At 41.1% G+C, this 19,885-nt stretch overlaps 1 protein-coding gene across 1 annotated transcript in view; it reads right to left on the reverse strand.

The window, feature by feature from the left end:
* TECPR1 (tectonin beta-propeller repeat containing 1) overlaps nt 1-19,885 on the reverse strand; it is a gene marked incomplete in the record, with an annotated part of 1,181,271 nt that overhangs the window by 566,833 nt on the left and 594,553 nt on the right.

The raw sequence follows: 19,885 nt of genomic DNA on the forward strand, positions 1-19,885 counted from the left end.
TAGAGATATAAACTGACAGGGAGAGGAGCTGACATGTTATATGATATATTTGTGTGGGAATTTGTGCACTGTTATGCCCAAGACCATGATAGCATCTTGGGAAGGGATGTTTACAGAGGGTACAATATATTAAAGAAGCTGTTCTCAGAGCTGAATCTACAGAAACCTGTCACTCCTCAGTCATCCTGAAAACCTGACACTCCTTAGTGACCTGGGAACCTCTCAGTCTTCAGTAATCCTGGGAACCAGTCATGCCACTGCTATAATGGCAACTTGTCACTCATCACTTATCCAGGGGAACTGTTACTCCTCTGCCATCCTAACAGAAAGAGTACATGGGCAGTCAAGGTCAGCAGGCTGTAACATAGTGGCCTAAGATCAGTGGGACAACCCAACAAAAACCTTACCAAGTTAACAGACTTAAGGGCACTGGAAAGCCTTCAATATGATGATACAGCTGTGAGGCTGCCAGCCCAGCTAGCTGGAATGTTGTAAATAATTCTATGTCATTTGTGAATATCAATATGATTCTTATGCTTGTCTTACAAATGTAAGTAAACTATATGTTATGTGGCCATTAAACTACGGGTGCAGAAGTGTGAGTTGAACTGTATGTTATGCAGTGAGCTTCAGGAATGCAACCACAGTGTACCCTGCTGGAAAGAGCAGAAATGTGTATAAATTATATGCCTGTGCAAATGTGTGTTTTCATAGTATAAGTTGGAACATACATGGTTAACTTGCAAACTCTGAGAAAAAAAGTGAAGAGTTTTACAATTGTGTTTATCTCAGAAAGAAGACGATATCTACATCTAGAAGTTCTTTCTATTGTCTGGAAACAGAAATAATTACAGGTCTCAAATGTAAAAGTGTTTAACTGTTTTACGACTTCCAGTTCTAGGCAAACTGCTGTGAGATAAGCATTTTTCACAGATAAATGTTAAATTCTGTTGGTAACTGCTAGCCTGGGAACTGAAGGCAAGTGAGAAATAGTGATGTCATCGAGCTGACTGAATGTGTCATTATTAATTTAAGAAACATCTCTCAGAGAAAGTCTGCGCATTTTGTATTTGTTTCTGGATCTGACAACATCCTCTCATCAGCACTCGTCTTGCTAATAGTAAGTACTAGATTAAAGTAATCTCTCTTAGAGATATATAGGAATATAGCAAGATTAGTTTAGATGTTTTCTGTATTTAAGTGAGACTGTCCTGCAATGTTGTTTTAAAATATTTCCTGTGATTCTAAACTCTGTAGTCACTGTGCTGAGTGATTGAATATTGTCTTGTTCTTTTATTATTTACTATTAAATATATTTAAACTTTTTAATTGTGGCTTGTTTGTTTAGAGATATTTAAGCTCTGAGAGTACTTGCATATGTATTTGGTGACACTGTATAGGCCACTCCAATAGCCTTGCTGTTGGTCACACTTACCATTTGGATAATAGTAACATTACACAGTAGAAATGGTCACCCTTTGGTAAGGGCCTTATAGTAGCTGATAAGTAAGGGTGGTTGGTGGCAGTGATAACTACCTTATAGTCTGGGCAGACAGGGGCATAGCTAGTAAACCTGTGCCAGCCTTCCCCAGGAGTGTCTGTGTGTTTGTACATAAATCAAATCTCAAAGTGTGTGTGTGTGTGTGTGTGTGTGTGTGTGTGTGTGTGTGTGTGTGTGTGTGTGTGTGTGTGTGTGTGTCAGCTACTTGGGCAGGGACACAAAGCACTGGTTGGACAGAGTGGGTGCTGGAGGTTTTGCCTTGACCACTTGGCTGAGATCTTAACCCTATAGCTGTGCCAGTGGGGAGTTTTATTGGGGATCTGGAGAAAGAGGAAGAAACCATCCCCAGACTGACTGTGATCTCTGTGTGCTCTTAAGGGAAATTGTACTTTACTGTGTGTGTACTTATCAACCTCCCAATGTGGACGTCCCTCACTGGTGCTACTGGTGAGGATGGAGGCTCCTTGATTACTGAGCCAGTGCAGGGGTGTCACAACAGCAATGATCCATTATGAGTAGTCAGTGCATAACTCACCAAAAGCAAACTGAATGAACCAATTTGCTGAAGAAAGTGCCCACCAAAACTGGGTCACATCAAGTTTAAAATCATTTTGTGCAAAAGCTAAAACTCCAGATGCCCCCCAAGTGAAAGGTTTCCTCATCCACATCCCTCACCCCTCTTATTCATATATATTCACTCACTGGTCACACAGCTGCAGAGAGAACAGAAAACCTCCAAAATGATTCACAATATAAAGATCTCATTGTACAGTTGTACAATGGAAAATTATTCTGGGATTCAAGTAGTTGAGATCATCAAAATATGATTACATTATGTCAAAGATAGGGCTCTCCAACAGCAATAACAGCTTTAGTGACCTACAGGACGCCCTGAAACACTGGCCCCAGAAGCATTACAGGAATCAGCAAAATTAGCAAAGCCAAAAAGCACCACACTTGAATTTAACAATCTATCTGTTAGCACATGTATATTTGTTAGGGCATAGTAAGTTACTGGCCTTTTCATTCCATTACATTTACTGTTAGCATAATTATTATCCAAAAAAGCTCCTGCATGACTTTTTTATTCTCACAATTTTTGCAAATATACCAAATGATCTCTATTAAGAAAGCTCCCTTTAGGCAAGATGCCTTTAGCAACTTTAGTGTTTGCCAGTTTTAAAGACCAGCTATGAACCTACTCTTTCTTATTTCATAAATTCTAGTACTGTTCCTTTGAATTTATCAACTCTCCTTGGATTACTACACCTTAACATTGAATGCTGCACTCCTCTCTGACCTATAAGTTAAAAAAATCCTCTTACAATGTAATAGCCTCCTCCCCTTTCCATTTTGCTGACAAGAATTTTAGCTGATCATCTGAGACTCTATGATAAATATGAATTGAATATCCAAAAGGTACGAGACTGCACTAACCCCCTCCCTGCAAACTGTTGTGGTACTCCAGATACTCCAGATGCTATTCAGAGGTTTGTAGGTAGTTACTAGGCTATCAGCCTAAGAGCAATTTGTAAGCCTAGTCAAACTTATTCTAAATTTACCAAAATATTGCTGGTGTGTCATATGTTAATTCCCCAAGAAATTCAACAGTTTTAGGCTTGTACATATCAAGTATACACAGCCTGCCATATCCATTAAGGAAACAGGTGCCAAATCAGGGGTAAATTTATGATTTCTCATTCAATGGTTCAAGTTACATTTGAAAAGGGGTAGGGATGTGTTTTTCCTCACATGAATGGGATGCCTGTTTTAGAGAAGCGGTAATCCTTGCAACACATACCTGTTCCTCCAATATGTTTTGTTTATATCACAGAAAAGGTTTTGGTCCTTAGAATGGGTATTTCTGATGCTATTTGTTTTGTGGATATGCAATAAAATTAAGCAGTGTAGGATCATAGGATGCCTTGTACGCTAGGCATAGACTGCCACACAGCAATCTGTAGGAGACTGAGTCCAGGGATAGGGTTGTGACAAGGTCTGCATAAGACTTGTTGATTATTCCCTGCATTCTTTTTGTGAGGACTTCCTGAGGTCTCTTAAACTGTTCCAAGTCCCCGTCCAGGTATACGGTAAATGGTGTTTTGTACTCCATGACTAGTCTAATGAGAGCCATGTACAGTGGAACCATGACCTCCTTTGGACCTGGATGCAAAGCCCTTACTTATAAGTTGTGTAACACAGAATTGTCTCACCATGTGGTGGTTAAACATCAGGTTACTGTCAACATGTGTTCCCAGATCCCTGACCACTGGGTCTACATTTAGGGGTGTATTATCAATGTGGCAATTTCCAGACATGGCTGTCTTTCCAAAGGCTATTATTATGCATTTTTTGCATTGAGTTTTAGTCCATGGCTCTGGCACCAGTTGTTTGTATATATCAGACACTCTTGAAGGATATCTGTGTCTTTAAAAGATTCAACGATTGCACAAAGTCGTCAATCAGAATAAAACGCTGCATCATTTACTTAAAGTTATGCAAATGAATATAAAACATGGCATGGAAGATGTACAATACTCTCTACCATGCTTCACAGATGCAGCAAACGCTTCTGGAAAACAACTTTTACATTTAAGTCATTAAAATAAATTTCCTCCCTCATTTATTAATGCATACAAAGGGTTCTACACCAGGTGCTCATGTGCAAGTAGCTTGAGACAAATTTGCTAGCTGCCACTTGCTCTGAAAAGCAACAACTTTAATTCCCATTTGATTTCCTGTAGCTGCTTAGCCCACCCAACACCCAAACCTATAAAACAGTATAGCCTTACCACAACCCTAAATCTAACCCTAAAACTCCAACCCAGTTCCCAACCAGAGTCCAAGCTCCCTTAACCCAAAACTACACTCATCCTCCTCAACCCTAACATCCCTGATTCTTACTTAAACCTAAATTTCCAACCCTCCCATAACCTTAAAACTCCCCTTCCATTCCCTAACCCTAAAACTGCTCTCCCACTCTCTAAACCTAAATCTTGTTCCCAATTGCAGCCCAAATCTACACTCTCTACCCCCTTTCATTCCCTCCCCAAGGTTACTGTGCTTACCTTGCTCAAACCTGAATAATGTGTGTGAGTAAGGTGAGACAAATGATTGCCTGAACTTACATTCTGAGTAAGAACCTACATAAGCCAATATTAATAAATAATTGTACTAGAGTGATAAAAAAACACAAAGAATAAATAAATTACTGATCCAGCTATAACACAAACCAGTCTCACAAGTGTAGTAACAAAATTTAGTTTCCACAGATAAAAAACAGCAATGTAGGTAAAAAACAGTAGAATAAAATACTCCAAACAGAACCGCAGTCAAGCGCTTTCGTCAATCAAGACTTCATCAGAACTCATAAGCTCATAATCTACATAAGCCACAAGATGCTTGAGTCACTGACTTCTAGATAGTGGTTTGTGAGCACTTGGGACTAGAGTACTTGCAGCACACCCCAAACAATGTCCTTAATTTGAACGCTACAGATGAACTGGTGATTAAGAATAATTTGCCTAAGGTCCTTTATTTAAACAGTACAGATGAACTGATAATTAAGAATAATTTGCCTAAGGTCTTTAAGCAATCTCATGGACTAAAGTAGGATTGCCTGATATCACCTATGCTATTTATAATGCCATGGAACACTTATTAAAACAGATGCTTGCCAACTGCAACATTACATTTTTTTCTGCTATAAGGGCATCATATGAATATATTATGTATGTTACCATTTTTTTTATATTTATCACTGATATTACTTCAAAACTATATTTGAAACTGTGTACTTTTGTTTATTAGAGGACATATTAGGGAAATAAATAGGTATCAATTACATTACACAAAACAGAGTTTGATATGTATACAATGCACATTGCTTTTGCTAAGATGTAACTTGCAATTTGTTTAAATTGTTGTCTTACAATCACTAATTCCATCAATAATATTCACATAACTTAATGAACTTCTTGTAAATCAAACAATTCATCACTTAGGTCAAACTCTAATTATTTTTTTACAAATTTTTAGAAATTCTTTACTTGTGAAAATGTATTTATTTAAAATGTTAAATTTACATTTTTCCCTGCAGAGCCTGACAATGCCTTATGAGACACTGATTCTGTACAAATTTAAGGAAATATCTGTGGGGAGAAATTTCCCCCAAGATCCCTTGAAATATTTTAAAATTTGATAAATTCCAGTGGGATTTTAATTTCTAAGATCCTCTTTTTATGTTCAGGATCAATTACTTAGTAATGATCTCACTTGATAATATTGGATAAAGCGATATGGAGAAAGAATTCTTACTAAGATATTCACATTAAAATAATGCAATAATATTATTTTTGAGTTTGATTAGTAAAATTATACAAATTCTGTTTTTAAATGATATAAGAAATGTGCAAAAAATGAAAATTATTTAATTCTTCCCTGGACTCAATTTGAAATCATCATATCTGGTAGCATTTAAGTCATATAGGTCCAATATAGGAGGAAGACAATAATTCCAATGAGACCGTTAATGAACAAATATTATAGTCATGCTGTTGAGTTGACTTTTGTGGATAGACAAATTGCAGTTTTTTAATTTGAAATCCTTTGAGAAGTGAAGATGATTTTTAAACACAAGTATACTGGAAACTTCTTTCAGTCTTTTCACCTTAATATACTAATATCTGACTATCTCCTTTGACTTCCATATTTTTCTGACAGAAAAATAAACACAAAAAAAGTCCACCTTTTTTTTTTTTTTTAATTTTATGCCAATCTAAACTTGTAATGGGCTACAGCCTATATGACTGTCTTAAAAGCTCTACTTTTATGTCAGCAAAATCCACTGTTTGCCCCCATCACCTCTTTCACTACCCTAGTAAAAAAGAAGTTATGTACTTACCATAATGTCCATCTATGTTGACCATAGGTTCATAGGTTCATAGGTAGGTACTAGGCTATCTGTCCGAGGGCATTTATAAGCCTAGCCAGAGTGTGTCGGCTTTTGCCGCTCCATTGATTAATTAACTGAGCCTCTGTCAAGCAGAGCCAATGAAGTGATCCCAGGGGTGTACTTTCTGTTACCCATCCACTCGTCAAGGCTTCTCTTAAAGAGTGTTAGTGAGGGGCTCTGTCTACTGTAGTTAGGAATTTTGTTCCAAAGCATGGGGAGTCTCTGCGACTGGAATCTATCCCTCCAGCATGTTCTATTTATTGTTGTGGCGAGGTTTAGCTAACTAGAGCGCGTGGCTCGCAGTGACTTGGATTTCTTTAGGTGGAGCATGTCCATCAATTCTGAGTTGGACCTGGCTTTGTAAGTCAGGCAGAGATCACCTCTGAGTAAGCGATATGCCACTGAGTACAGCCAGAGTTTTTTCAATTGGGCTGCATAGGACATTTGTTTGAGGCCAGTAATCCTCTTGGTGAGATGTTTTTGTGGTCTTCCAAGCTGTTGGAAGTGTCTTGTGAGGTACATCCCAAATGGGGCATTGTACTCTATGATGGGTCTGATGAGTGACGAGTAGAGGGGAACTATAACCTCTTTATTTCTAGATGCGAACCCCTTAGTAATTAGATGGGCCACATAGAAGGATTTCCTAACTACTTTGGCAATATGATTGACCATCTTCATTTATCCTTGACATGTGGGTTCGGTTTCAAATATCGGAACTGACTTGGCCATTACTACAGCCCACGAGAAACAAAAAACTCTCAAGCTTAAGTCCTACCCAGAATGTTCCTTCCAATTTACCTCAGATCGAGTTAACAGATAGAAAAAGACATTAAATATAATCCTACTAACATCTTTATGGAGACCATATCTGGTGTCATATATGAGAAGATGCAGAACTACGACCAAAATTCATTCCACCAAGGGATCTGAATGTAAGGGGGATAGAGGTAGGGAGTCAAGGATAAATGAAGATGGACAACACAGATGGAACGTTAAGGTAAGTACATAACTTCTTTACCTGATGCTGTCAATCTTCATTTAATCCTTGACATGTGGGACAGAGTCCCAGCTACCTTAGGTCTTGGGAGGACTCAAAGAAGGACATTCCTGAGCACCACTGAACCAAATAATGCTCTTCCCCTAGAGACCAAATCCAATTTGTAATGAGTAATAATGGTATGCCCATGTTGCTACTGCACAAATTTCATCCACAGATGCCTTAAAATGAAAAACTGCTGACGAAGCTATGGCTCTCGTAGAGTAAGCCCTAACAAGCCCAGGTAATTAGACTTTCCTCTTGTTCTATATGAACGATATACAATCTTGTAGCCATCTAGATAAGGTAACCTTGGATACTAGCTTACCCATTCTGGTACTTGAAAAGAAAACAAACAGTTGGGTCAGATTTTCTTATGCCTTTTGTTCTATGACTATAGAAGTGCAATTGTCTATGAACATCCAGTAAATGTAAACAGTATTCACCTTTGTTTAAGAAACTGGGAAAGAATACAGGTAAACTGATTGACTGAAATTTGTTTCTGACACCATTTTTGGTAAAAAGGAAGGGTTTGTTCTCAAGGAGACCCTGTCTTTGTGAAATATCAAATATGGTGGTTTGCAAAATAAGGCTTGAATTTCTGAAATCCTTCTGTCCAAAGTGATTGCTACCAGAAATAAAGTTTTCCAAGATAAGAATTTCAGGTCACAGGGCTCAAAGGGGGAAAGTACTATTGTCTGTAACACTAAGTTTAAATCCCAGGCTGTGAATGGATCCTTATATGGAGGCTTTAACATCAAGGTGCCTTTTAAAACGTTTTGTAAAGTTTGAGAAATTGATGAACATCATCTGAAACCATTACAAAAATTTGAAATAGCTGCTACTTGAACTCTGACAGTTGAGGAAGATACTCCTTCTTCAAAAAGCAAAGCTAAAAATTCTAAGACTTTGTCAATAGGGGTGGAGAAGGGATCAATGTTATTATCGAGAGGCCAGTAAAAAGAATCTATTCCATTTACTATTGTAAAGTTTTCTGGTGGAAGGTTTATGGGAAGCCAACAAAATCCTATGAACTGGGGAAGAAAGGTTATTACACCTGGCAATCAATGGAACTGGAGAAGCCAAGCTGTGAGTTTGAGGTTTTGAAGGTTTGGGTGAACTAATCCTTCTGGATGGTGAGATCTGGATCTGGGTCCAGAGTCCATGGTCGCTGAATCAGATAAGGCCAAAGAAAGGGGAACCAAATCTGTAGAGGCCACCAGAAAAGAGCAATGAGGATTACTTTGCTCTTCAACCTAATCACTTTCTTTAGAAATTGAGGAATTAATGGAAATGGGGAAAAGGTATACAGAAGTCCAGAGGGCCAGTTGTGCAGGATAGCGTCTCTCGGGGACTCCCCAGTGGGGGATCCAGGGTAAAGTAGCTACTACACTTGTTGTTCAGGGGCAATGCAAATAGGTCGCAGCAAGACTGGCCCCAGTGATGAAAAATCATTTTCACCACTTTGGGACTGAGGGACCACTCATGAGTCAGGAGAATGCATCTGTTCAGTTTGTCTGCTATCACACTGGAACTCCCTGGAATATGCATTGCTATCAGAAAGAAGTTGGAAGAGATCATCCACTGCCAAACTTTGAGTGCTTCTTGACAAAGGGTGTAAGACCTGGTTCCTCCCTGTTTGTTGATGTACCGAAATATCGACATATTGTCTGTTTGAACTGCAATCATTCTCAAGGGGAGGGCAATTTGAAAGGTGTGCAATGCTAAAAGCACTGCCCTTATCTCCAGGACACTGATATGTAAGCTGGCCTCCATGGGGGACCAAGTGCCTTGGACCGTCTTGCCCAGATAATGCCCCCCACCCCATCTGGGTGGTGTTCGTGGTCACTATGGCTTGTGGATGATAAGGACAAAAGGGCGACCCAATAAAATTTCCTCTGACTTAATCCACCAAGTTGAATGGTAATCAAAATCTGATTCGACATTGGCTGATACAGTATGGACCACTGAGATGCTACAAGCCACTGTAGAATTCTCATGTGAAATCTTGCTAGGGAAACCAACATAATGGCTGTTACCATTGACTCTAAGGCTTGTTAGACTAGTTGTGTGGCTACTCTCTTTTTTTCTGACAAGCTTTTTCACTTGAGTCCTGAACTTTTGCAAACTTAGATAAGGTTGGGAGGCTATGCAAGTACTGATATTTAGTACCACTCATATGAACTGTAAGGTTTGTGTTGGAGTCAGTTGAGATTTTTCATAATGTAGTTTATCCTCAAGACGGAGCAGGTCTGGAGAATGTAGTTGCTTGGTTGTTCTAGTAGATAAAAGAAATGATTGCTCTGGTACCAGACAAACCCAAAAGTCCATAAATACTCCAAAAAAGGAAGTCAAGATGCTGAGAGTGAGTTTTATGCTTTAATATTCCACAGATAAAAAAGTGAAAATAGGTTAGTGCTTTCCCAGTTACCTGCTTCCTCAGACCTTAATACAAGGTAGCACTTCATAAAGTCATTTAAATACTCTAGACAACCAATAAAAAACAACATAGTTAATGAGGCAGACCTCTCTTCTTAAGAACAGGTTTTAAAGACACAGCACTATTAAGACCAGGAGGGGCATATGCTTTAAAATCAATGATCCATCTTAATTCCATATATTCTGTTTCATTGGACAGATCACCTTCTCTTAAACTATCATGTATCCTTTGTAGAACTAAGAACTTAAAACCATGGTTGCAATCTGCCTCCATTACATGTTTGGCTAGTGCATTGGTACATTTCTTATTACATATGTCATTAAGATGCTCTAATATCCTTTCTTTTAACATACAATTTGTTTTACCAATATAAAAACATTCACAAACTAAGCATCTAGCCATATACACTATATTTCTTGTACAACAATCGGCATGAAATGAAAAGTCTATACATTTCTTCGTCACTGGCTGTATAACCGTATGGACTGTCCAAATGTTAGGGCACGCTTTGCTTGTCCTATAACAATAAGTGTAGAAGAAATAATATTTTGCACAAATCCAGTATGCATCCAAGACACACTACCAGGAATGTAGTGTTTAATCAAGTACTTAGATGCAAAAGACTGCACACAGATACAGATTCACTACAAGAAGCTCTTAATACACCTAAGATTGATCTTATGGACAGAGGCTATAAAGGAAAGGACATAGACAGTGCCATAGAGAAGATGGACACAATGGATAGCAATAAAGTGAAACCCTACTTCTCAGAATCCACTCCAATAGTGGATGAAGGATCCGCAGTTAAGGAGGTTAGTTCAGGCAATAGGATATGTCTTACGTACTCTGGAGGAGTGAATAAAGTCTGTGACATTATTAAGCATAATTGGCCTATTTTGTTAACAGATGAAAGAATCTGTAAGGTGATAGAATCAGAACCAAGATTTTGTTTCAAGAATTGTAAAAATCTGAAACGACGACTCTGTTACAAACATGATAGGCATTGTGTACTCACTATGTCACAACGTACTGGTACTTGTTGTAGGACATTCCTAGCACGCCCTAACATTTGGACAGTCCATACAGTTATACATCCAGTGATGAAGAAATGTATAGACTTTTCATTTTATGCCGATTGTTGTACAAGAAATATAGTGTATATGGTTAGATGCTTAGTTTGTGAATGTTTCTATATTGGTAAAACAAATTGTATGTTAAAGGAAAGGCTATTAGAACATCTTAATGACATACGTAATATGAAATGTACCAATGCACTAGCCAAACATGTAATGGAGGCAGGTTGCAACCATGGTTTTAAGTTCTTAGTTCTACAAAGGATGCATGATAGTTTAAGAGAAGGTGATCTGTCCAATGAAGCAGAATGTATGGAATTAAGATGGATCACTGATTTTAAAGCATATGCCCCTCCTGGTCTTAATAGTGCTATGTCTTTAAAACCTGTTCTTAAGAAGAGAGGTCTGCCTCATTAACTATGTTGTTTTTTATTGGTTGTCTAGAGTATTTAAATGATTTTATGAAGTGTTACTTTGTATTAAGGTCTGAAGAAGCAGGTAACTGCAAAAGCACTAACCTATTTTCACTTATTTATCTCTGGAATATTAAAGCATAAAACTCACTCTCAGCATCTTGACTTCCTTTTTTTGGAAAGTTGTTCTAGTAGATGCCTGGTGGAAGCAGTAATTAGCCAGTCATCTAACTATGGAAACACCCAGAATCTGTGCAATCTCAAGTGGGCTGCTACCACTGCCATGCATTTGGTGAACACCCTGGGGGCTGTGGTGAGACCAAAGGGCAGAGCTCTGAATTGATGATGACTGGCTCCCAGCTGGAAGTGGAGAAATCACTTGGACAGCATGTCCATTTTTATGTGGTAATATGCATACTGGAGATCTATTGAGTGCATCCAATCGTCTTTCCCTAGAAATGGGACAATAGACTGACCCGTGACCATCCAGAATTTTGTCTGTCGAATGGACTTGTTCAAAAACACTCAGATCCAAAATTGGTCTTCAGTCCCCTGTCTTTTTTGGCACTAAAAAAAATCTTGAGTAAATTCCGTATTCTGTCTGGTCTGGTGGGATCTCTTGGATTACTCTTTTTTTCTAGCAGTTTTTGAATTTCTAAAACCGCTGTTTCCCACTGATTGGGTGGAACATCAGGGATCTTGTTGGAGTTGTGTGGAAGAGAAAGGAAAGGTATGATGTATCCTCTGGTTATGATCCTTTGCACCCAAACATCCAAAGTTCTCTGGACCCAGGCATGTTGGTGCAAGGATAGATGTCCCCTGATTTCTTCCATAGGAAAGCAATCAGTCCTCCTTTCCGGAGCTCTGGTAAGGTTTCCCAGGAAAGATGTCCCTGGAACTCTGATTTTGCGGGCCACCTCTGCTGCATAAATGGCACATTCCATGAAACCCTGCCTGCCCCTGTAGGAGCCACTGTTATGTGTGTCCTGCAAGGAACTTTTTGAACCACATTTTCCCGCTCCTCTGGTTCCTGGAATAGGACCACTGAGGGGTAGAAAAATGTACACCCACTGCAGAAAGGGCCTTTCCATATTTTTCACACCTGGACAAAGTTTTTCGAACTTTAGGGCCAAAAAAAGGAAGATCTGTCAAAGTGGGCATTGATGAATGAAGATTTGAACACCTCCGCAAATTCGCACAAGCACATCCAGGCATGTCTCCTTATGGCTACGCCCAATCCCACCGCTCTAGTCATCCCTTCGGTTGCATGTGCTAAGAGCCTCATGGACGAACTTGAAATGGACTCTAGGGTGGCCAACTGAAAAGCAACTTTACCTTGGACTTCATCAGATACAGCTCCTGCCAGGGTACCTGACAACTCTTTAATCAAATCCCTTTAAAGTCTGATGAAATGTGTCATAAAGTTCAGACACTAACGCAAAAGTCGGTGAAGCATAAACCTGCTTGCCAAACCTATCCATCACCAGAGACTCTCTGTTAGGAGGATGGACAGTGGAACTTTCCTCTGCCAGTTCCTTTTTAGTAGCCACCACTACCACCAAGGCATCTACCACCAAGCCCTTTGCCCAGAACTGATGATCCACGGCCGCAGTTAGAATTTGGTCTGGTCTCTTGGGGATCGGTTCTAAGGTGTTGGGAACCTTCCACACCCACTGCAAGATCAACTTAATGAGCTCATCAGCAGGCAGAGTTACCCAAGAGGTAGACGGTCGGGCACTGAAGGCTTGCATGTACACTGACTGGGATGTCCTGTTGGGATGTCCAGCCACATCCTCCAGGGGTGACTATGGGTAACTCTCCCCTTCATCATAATCAGTATCCTCCATGATGGATTCCTCTGGGGAAACTAGGTGTTTCTTCTTACACTTCCTCTTCTGAGGAACCGCTTCAGTGAGATGACCTGAAGAGATGTCAGAATAGGCTAAAACCTGAACAGGTGACTTCTGCAGCTTCAGTGCTCACTGTCCGAGTTGTCAGAGACTCTGGATGACGGTGAGGACCAGAAATCTGATCTGACAACTGTGATGCTGACTGAATGCCCACAGAGGACAGGACCCTCTCCATGGCCTGGAAAGCTGGTTCCCCTGAAGAGGGAAGAGAGCCTGGAAATGAAAAGGACTGCCTCAGAACCATGGTCTCTACCCACTCCAAAGAGACAGCCCTGGAAGCCGAGGCTGGGGTCGAACTACCATGTGCCAAAGCTCCAAGGTGCAGAGATAGCTCTGAAAAAAATGGAGTGGGGTCTCACTCCTCAGAATAGAGAGCATAGCCTCAACCCTGAGAGGTCTTGTATCCGAATAGATTGAAGAATTCAGGGTAGGAACTGGTAACGGAGATGGTGATTTTACAAAAGCTTGAGGACTTCAGCAAAGCTTGTGGGCACCTTTCCCTACCCATAATGCAGTTCCTCAACTTACTCAGATCTTGTTTGCCCCACCAGAAATTATAAGGAGAGCAACAAATGTCCAGTATATGAAAATTACATCCATAATAATTATGGTTATTAGAGGTGAAGGTTAGTATTTCTGAGGCTATGTAGCTCCATAAATCCAATGTCCATTCAGTCTCCCAGGAGACTTGAAAGGGGCATGGAGGCTGGGTTGTGAGAATAAAGGTCAAGATGGACAACACACATGGAACATTATGGTGAGTACACAACTTCTTTATGTGTTGTTGTCAATCTTGCCTTTATTCTCACTGATCGGACTGCGTCCCAAGCAAAGTGTTTCTTGGGTGGCTCATGGGAGAATATTCCTCAGAACCACAGAACCAAAAGAACCCCTACTACTGGACACCAAATCCAATCTGTAATGAGTAATAAAGGTATGGGGTTTTGCTCATGTGGCGGCAGCTCAGATATTGTTCCATGGTAGAGTAGCTTAAAAAGCTGCAGATGTAGCGACTGACCTGGTGGAGTGTGCTTTAACAGGAAAGGGAAGAGACTTGTTTTTAGAAGTGTATATGTGGGATATACAAGAAGTGATCCATCTGAATAAAGTAACCTTGGAGAATGGTTCACCTTTCCTGGTCTCAGAGTAGGATATAAAAAGTTGATCCGATTTTCTAAAACCTAAAGTTCTATGTAAGTAAAAATGCACTTGTCTATGTATGTCTTGAAGGTGCAATGAGTATTCACCTTTGTTATAATAATTAGGGAAGAAAACTGGCAGCTCAATAGACTGATTTAGAATACTTTCTGACACAACCTTTGGAAGAAATAAAGAGTTAGTTCGTAAAGAGACTCTGTCCTTATGAAAAAACAGGTAAGGGGGCTTGGTGGACAAGGATTGTAACTCTGAGACTCTTATGGCTGAGGTAATAACCACTAAAAAGAGTGTTTTCCAAGACAGAAATTTTAGGTCACATGTGGCCGAAGGTTCAAGTAATGTGGGTTAAAATGAAATTCCGATCTCAAGGAGGAGTTGGAGTCTTGTATGTGGGTCTAATCATCATTGTTCCATTCAAAAAGGCTTTACAGAGTCTGTGTGACATGACTGTATAGCCGTTTTCTTCCAGATGAAAATCTGAGATTGCTGCTAGTTGGACTCTAATAGTAGAAGCAGCCACACCTTCATGAAAAAGTTTTGCTAGAAATTCCAGGATAGAATGAATGGGCGTAGAAAAAGGTTCTATCAGTCACCCATATAATGAACCTATTCCATTTACTTTTGCCAATCTTCATATTGAGGTTTTATGGGAGGGCAACAAAATATGTTTTACTGGGAAGGAAAGAAGAGGAATCCTGGCAATCAATGGAATTGGAGCAGCCAAGCTGTCAGTTTGAGATTTTGGAGGATGGGATGTCCCATTCCCAACAGATGCTTCAGTAGATCTGGAGCTGGGTCCAGAATCCATGGTTCATCCAGAATACGAAGCTGAAAAAATGGAAACCAGATCTGACAAGGCCAATAGGGTGCTATCAGGATCATCATGGTCTCCAAAAAACTTGCTTTCTGCAATAACTTGGGAATCAGAGGAATCGGAGGGAAAGCATATAGGAGTCCCGGAAGCCAATCATGAACAAGTGCATCCCTTGGTAACTCCCCCATAGGAGGGATTAGGGCAAAGTAGTTGCTGCATTTGGCACTGGCAGGCAAAGCAAAAGGTTATAAAATGCTGGCCCCATTTTCAGAATTTTCCTCTACGTTCTGATTGAGGGACCACTAGTGCGGCCATCATATGTCCCTGTTCAACTTGTCTGCAATCATGTTGGATGTCCCCAGGATGTGCATTGCAACGAGAAAATGGTTGGAGGACAGTGCCCATTGCCACGACCTTACTGCTGCTTGATAAATGGGGTCAGATCTGGTCCCTCCTTGTTTATATAGCAGACTACTGATATACTGATCGACTGACTGAATTGCTATTGTTCCTAGAGGGAGAGTGTTCTTAAATGCTTACAATGCCAAAAGCACTGCTCTCATCTCTAGGATGTTTATATGCAAGTGAGCCTTGTGTTCCTGCCAGGTGCCTTGGACTGTCTCCCCAGATAATGCCCCCCCCCCTATCTGGGAAGCATCTGTGATCACCGTACCCTGGGGTTGAGGGGGAATAAATGGACGGCCTTGAGATATTGAAGGAGAATGAATCCACCACTCGAGATCCTTTTTGCAAGTGTCGGTTATGAAAATCTTGTGTGACACTGGTAAATGCAGAATTGACCATTGTGTGAAAAGTAGCCACTGAAGTATCTTCATGTGTAGGCAAGCCAGAGGAATAAGTACAATAGTTGCTGCCATCTTCCCCAGTACTTGTAAAACTTGTTTTGCACTGGCTTGAGTTTTCTTGTTCTCACATGTAAACAAAGATCATGCACCCTGTTGTGAGAGACTCTTGCTATCAGCATGGTTGTATCTATATCTGCTCCTATAAAATTTAAGTTTTGAGTTGGCTCTAGAGCAGACTTGCTGTGGTTTATGGTAATGCCTAGGGAGGAACAAAGCTGGAGTGTATAATCCCTGGCCTGCAGCAGTAGATGCCTGGTTAGGGTGGTTATAAGCCAGTCAATCCAGATAAGGAAACAACTGGAATCCTCAATGCCTCAGATGAGATGCCTCTACTGCCATGCATTTGGTGAACACTCTGGGGGCTGTAGCAAGACCAAAGGGCAAGAGCCTGAAACTGGAAAAGTCTGGCTCTTGGACAAAAGTGCAAGAACCTTCTGGATCACCCTTCCATTTTGATGTGGTAGTACACATCCTGAAGGTCTATAGAGCACATCCAATTGTCTTTTCCTAGGAATGGAAGTATTGACTGCAGTGTCACCATCTGGAACTTGGTTTTATTCACTGATTTGTTTAGTTTGCTGAGATCCAGGATTGGTCTCCAGTCCCCTGTTTTAAAAGAATCTTGAGTAAGTTCAGATCCTCTCTGAATTTCTAACTTTGCTTGTTCCTTTTGACTGGGTGGAAAATCTGGAACTGACTGGTTTATGGGACTGGGGAAAGGGAAAGGAATGCTATAACCCCCTGGATATTATGTTGTGCACCCATTCATCATTGGTTATGCCTCAGCAAGTTTCTACATGCAGCGACAATCATCCCCCGACTGCCTCCAGAGGCGAGCAGTCGGACACTCCTTCAGGAATGCTGAAAGGGTCTGCCAAAGGAGGATTCTCTGGAACCTTGATTCTGTCAGCCTCCTTTGCTGCGAGGGCGGCATCTTCTATTATTGTTCCCCCTTCTACCTCGGGAGGAAGTACCACCTTTTGTGTCCTGGTAAGATGTTTGTGATTTCCTGAACCACATCTTTCCACTACCTCTAAACCCTTTGGAAATGGTCTGGTAGGAGTGGAAAAACGCACTCCAATGGCAAGCAAAGTCTTACCCTCCTGTTCACATTGGATTAGCATTTCTTTTACTTTGGATCCCAAAAGAGATGAGCCATTGAAGTGGGCATTAAAAAAGGAAGACTTAAAGGGCTCTGTGAAATTCCAAAGGTGCATCCAAGCCTGTCTCCTAATAGAGATGCCTAAACGCGCCATCCTACTTGCCCCATCTGCTGCATACAAAATGAGTCTCATGGATGAGTTGACCACTGAACTGAGGGTAGCAAGCTGTGCTTTGACCTTATCTGCTGTGCATTAGCTACAGCTCCTTGGAGAGAGTCTGATAATTCTTTCAACAGGACCCTCTGTAGTCTGGTAAAGTGAGTGAGATAATTCAGTGATCATAATGTAAAAGCTGCTGAGGAGAAGATGTGCTTCACATTCCTATCCATGGTCCTGAAATCCTTATTAGGAGGATGCATAGAGGAACTGATCTCAGAAAGTTCCTTTTTGATGGCAGCCACCACGACCATGGCATCAACTGCTACACCTTTTGTAAGGAAGGCTTAGTCTTGGTGGGTGTAATATACTTATTTGGCCTCCTAAGAGTGGGTTCTATGGAGTCTGGGGTCTCCCAGGCCTTCTGAGAGATTAACTGAATAAGCTCATCGAAAGGTGGTGGCACCCAAGACGTTGAAGGGTGAGATCCAAAAGCCTTCAGGTGTACCAACTCCATGGCCGAAGAGGACTACCAGTCACCTCTCTGTTTCAAAATTTCTAGGATGTCGCCAAAGGAGACGTCCTCAGCAGTAGACCTTGGGAACACTTCTGATTCATCGAGGTCGGCATCTGAATTGACAGACTCTTCTGGGGAGTCTAGATGCTTCCTCTTGCATGATCTCTTCTGAGGGACTTCCTCAGCGGGGTAGTCTGGGGAAGTATCGGAAGAGGAGGGAGTCCCCTGGGGAACATCCTGAGGTCTAGGATCTCTGCAGTCCTGTGGATGGGAGTGAGGAGGTAAAGACACCTGCGCCTAGAAGGGAGGAAGCTCTGAGGAGGACTGAGCCTGAGACTGTGGAGCAGACATCACCCTCCTCATAACTTTCAAAGCACTCTGACGCTGCTCCAAAGAACTCCCCGGACCTGACAATGTGGACATCAGGGCCGAAGGAGCCAGCAGAGCAGGAGACAGAAGATCCGAAGAAAAGGTGGGAGCCAAACCCATCTGAGCAGAGACCTTGAGAGACAGAGTTGGATTTGAGGAGATCTGAGCTGGTTCCGAGGACCTGACAAGTGATTTTTGGCTCCCAGAGGCCTCCTGCTCCAACTGGATGGAGACACACTGGGCAGACACCGGACCAGAGGAGCCAACATGCTCCGGACCCAATACAGACACCAGCTGGTTATTGGAGACTTTCGGCTCCAAAACCAAAGGTTGGATTGGAGGAGGAGTAGGCGCCAAAGGGGGAAGATGAAACGGAAGATGAGACTGATCCAACTCCTTTGGACTCGGATACAAGAGAAACTTGCCCAAGGCAGGTGTCTTGAGAAGCCTCTGCACCACCTTGTCCACATCTTCATCTGAGAAGCTCCTGGTTTACCTGGTAGACAATGTTGGGGATCTGGATCTGGTTAAGAATGGTGAAGGGAGCCAAGATGTAATCGGCTCCAAGAATGGAGATCAGCTCAGATAATGGTACTTGGCAAGTAATTGGTCTTTCGGAGCCAAAGAATCAACAGAAGATTTTGGAGCTGAAGATTCTGTCTGCTCCAATGAAGTCCCTGCTCCGGAAGTTGATGTCTGCTCTGTAGGTGCTGTTGGAGCAGACAATTTCGGCAGTTTGGCTTTTGGCTCTGAAGTAGATTTTGGACCACAGGAAAGCTGTGTTCCTACTCTCTTTGACTTATTCAATTTAGGAGAGGAGGGATCAACAGAAACAGCCTCAGAGAATGGGGTTTTTAGTAACCCCTTCAAAATCAACTTATTTTTCCGATCCATAAGTGCCCTCTGGTTAAAGGCATGGCATATAGAACAGGATTTATGTAGATAAAGAGGCCCCAAACAGTATACACATAGTGTGAGGGACACTGAGGGGCATATTTTTAGCACACTTCTCACATTTTTTAAATCCCAAAGGCTTGTTGTCCTTTTGGGACATACTGATTAACCAAAATAGAAACACAACCCCTAAGTAATTAAATATACACAAAAAAACTCTCATCTTTTTATTTATTTATTTTTTTAACAACAACAACAGGAGAAGGGGGGGGGGAGTCCTCTCAGTTAAACAGACTTGGTTAACCACCCTCTAACTAAAATGGACGGTAGCCAGAAAGGAAAAGGAAGAAACAACTATGAATGTTACCAGCAGGTAAAGGTGAAGGAAAAAGGGAAAGGAATACCCTCTAATTTAAATGGGTATAAGTTAGACACCCTCTAATTTAAATGGATGCTAACAGAAAGGGGAAAAAACTAACAAGGAAAACTTACACTAAAAAGGGACAGTACTAAAAGGTGAAGAACCTTAACTATTAAGATAGTAATAATAATAATAATAATAATAATAATAATAAAAGATATCAAAAACTTAGCCCAGAGCATGCTAGAAGATCCTTCTTGCAGCACAGCAAACAAGATCTAGGGAAGTTGAGGAACTGCATTATGTGTAGGGAAGGGTGC

The sequence above is a fragment of the Protopterus annectens genome, chromosome 12.part0 (genome assembly GCF_019279795.1).
Source record: "Protopterus annectens isolate FY-2018-M chromosome 12.part0, PAN1.0, whole genome shotgun sequence".
NCBI classification, from domain to species: Eukaryota; Metazoa; Chordata; order Ceratodontiformes; family Protopteridae; genus Protopterus; species Protopterus annectens.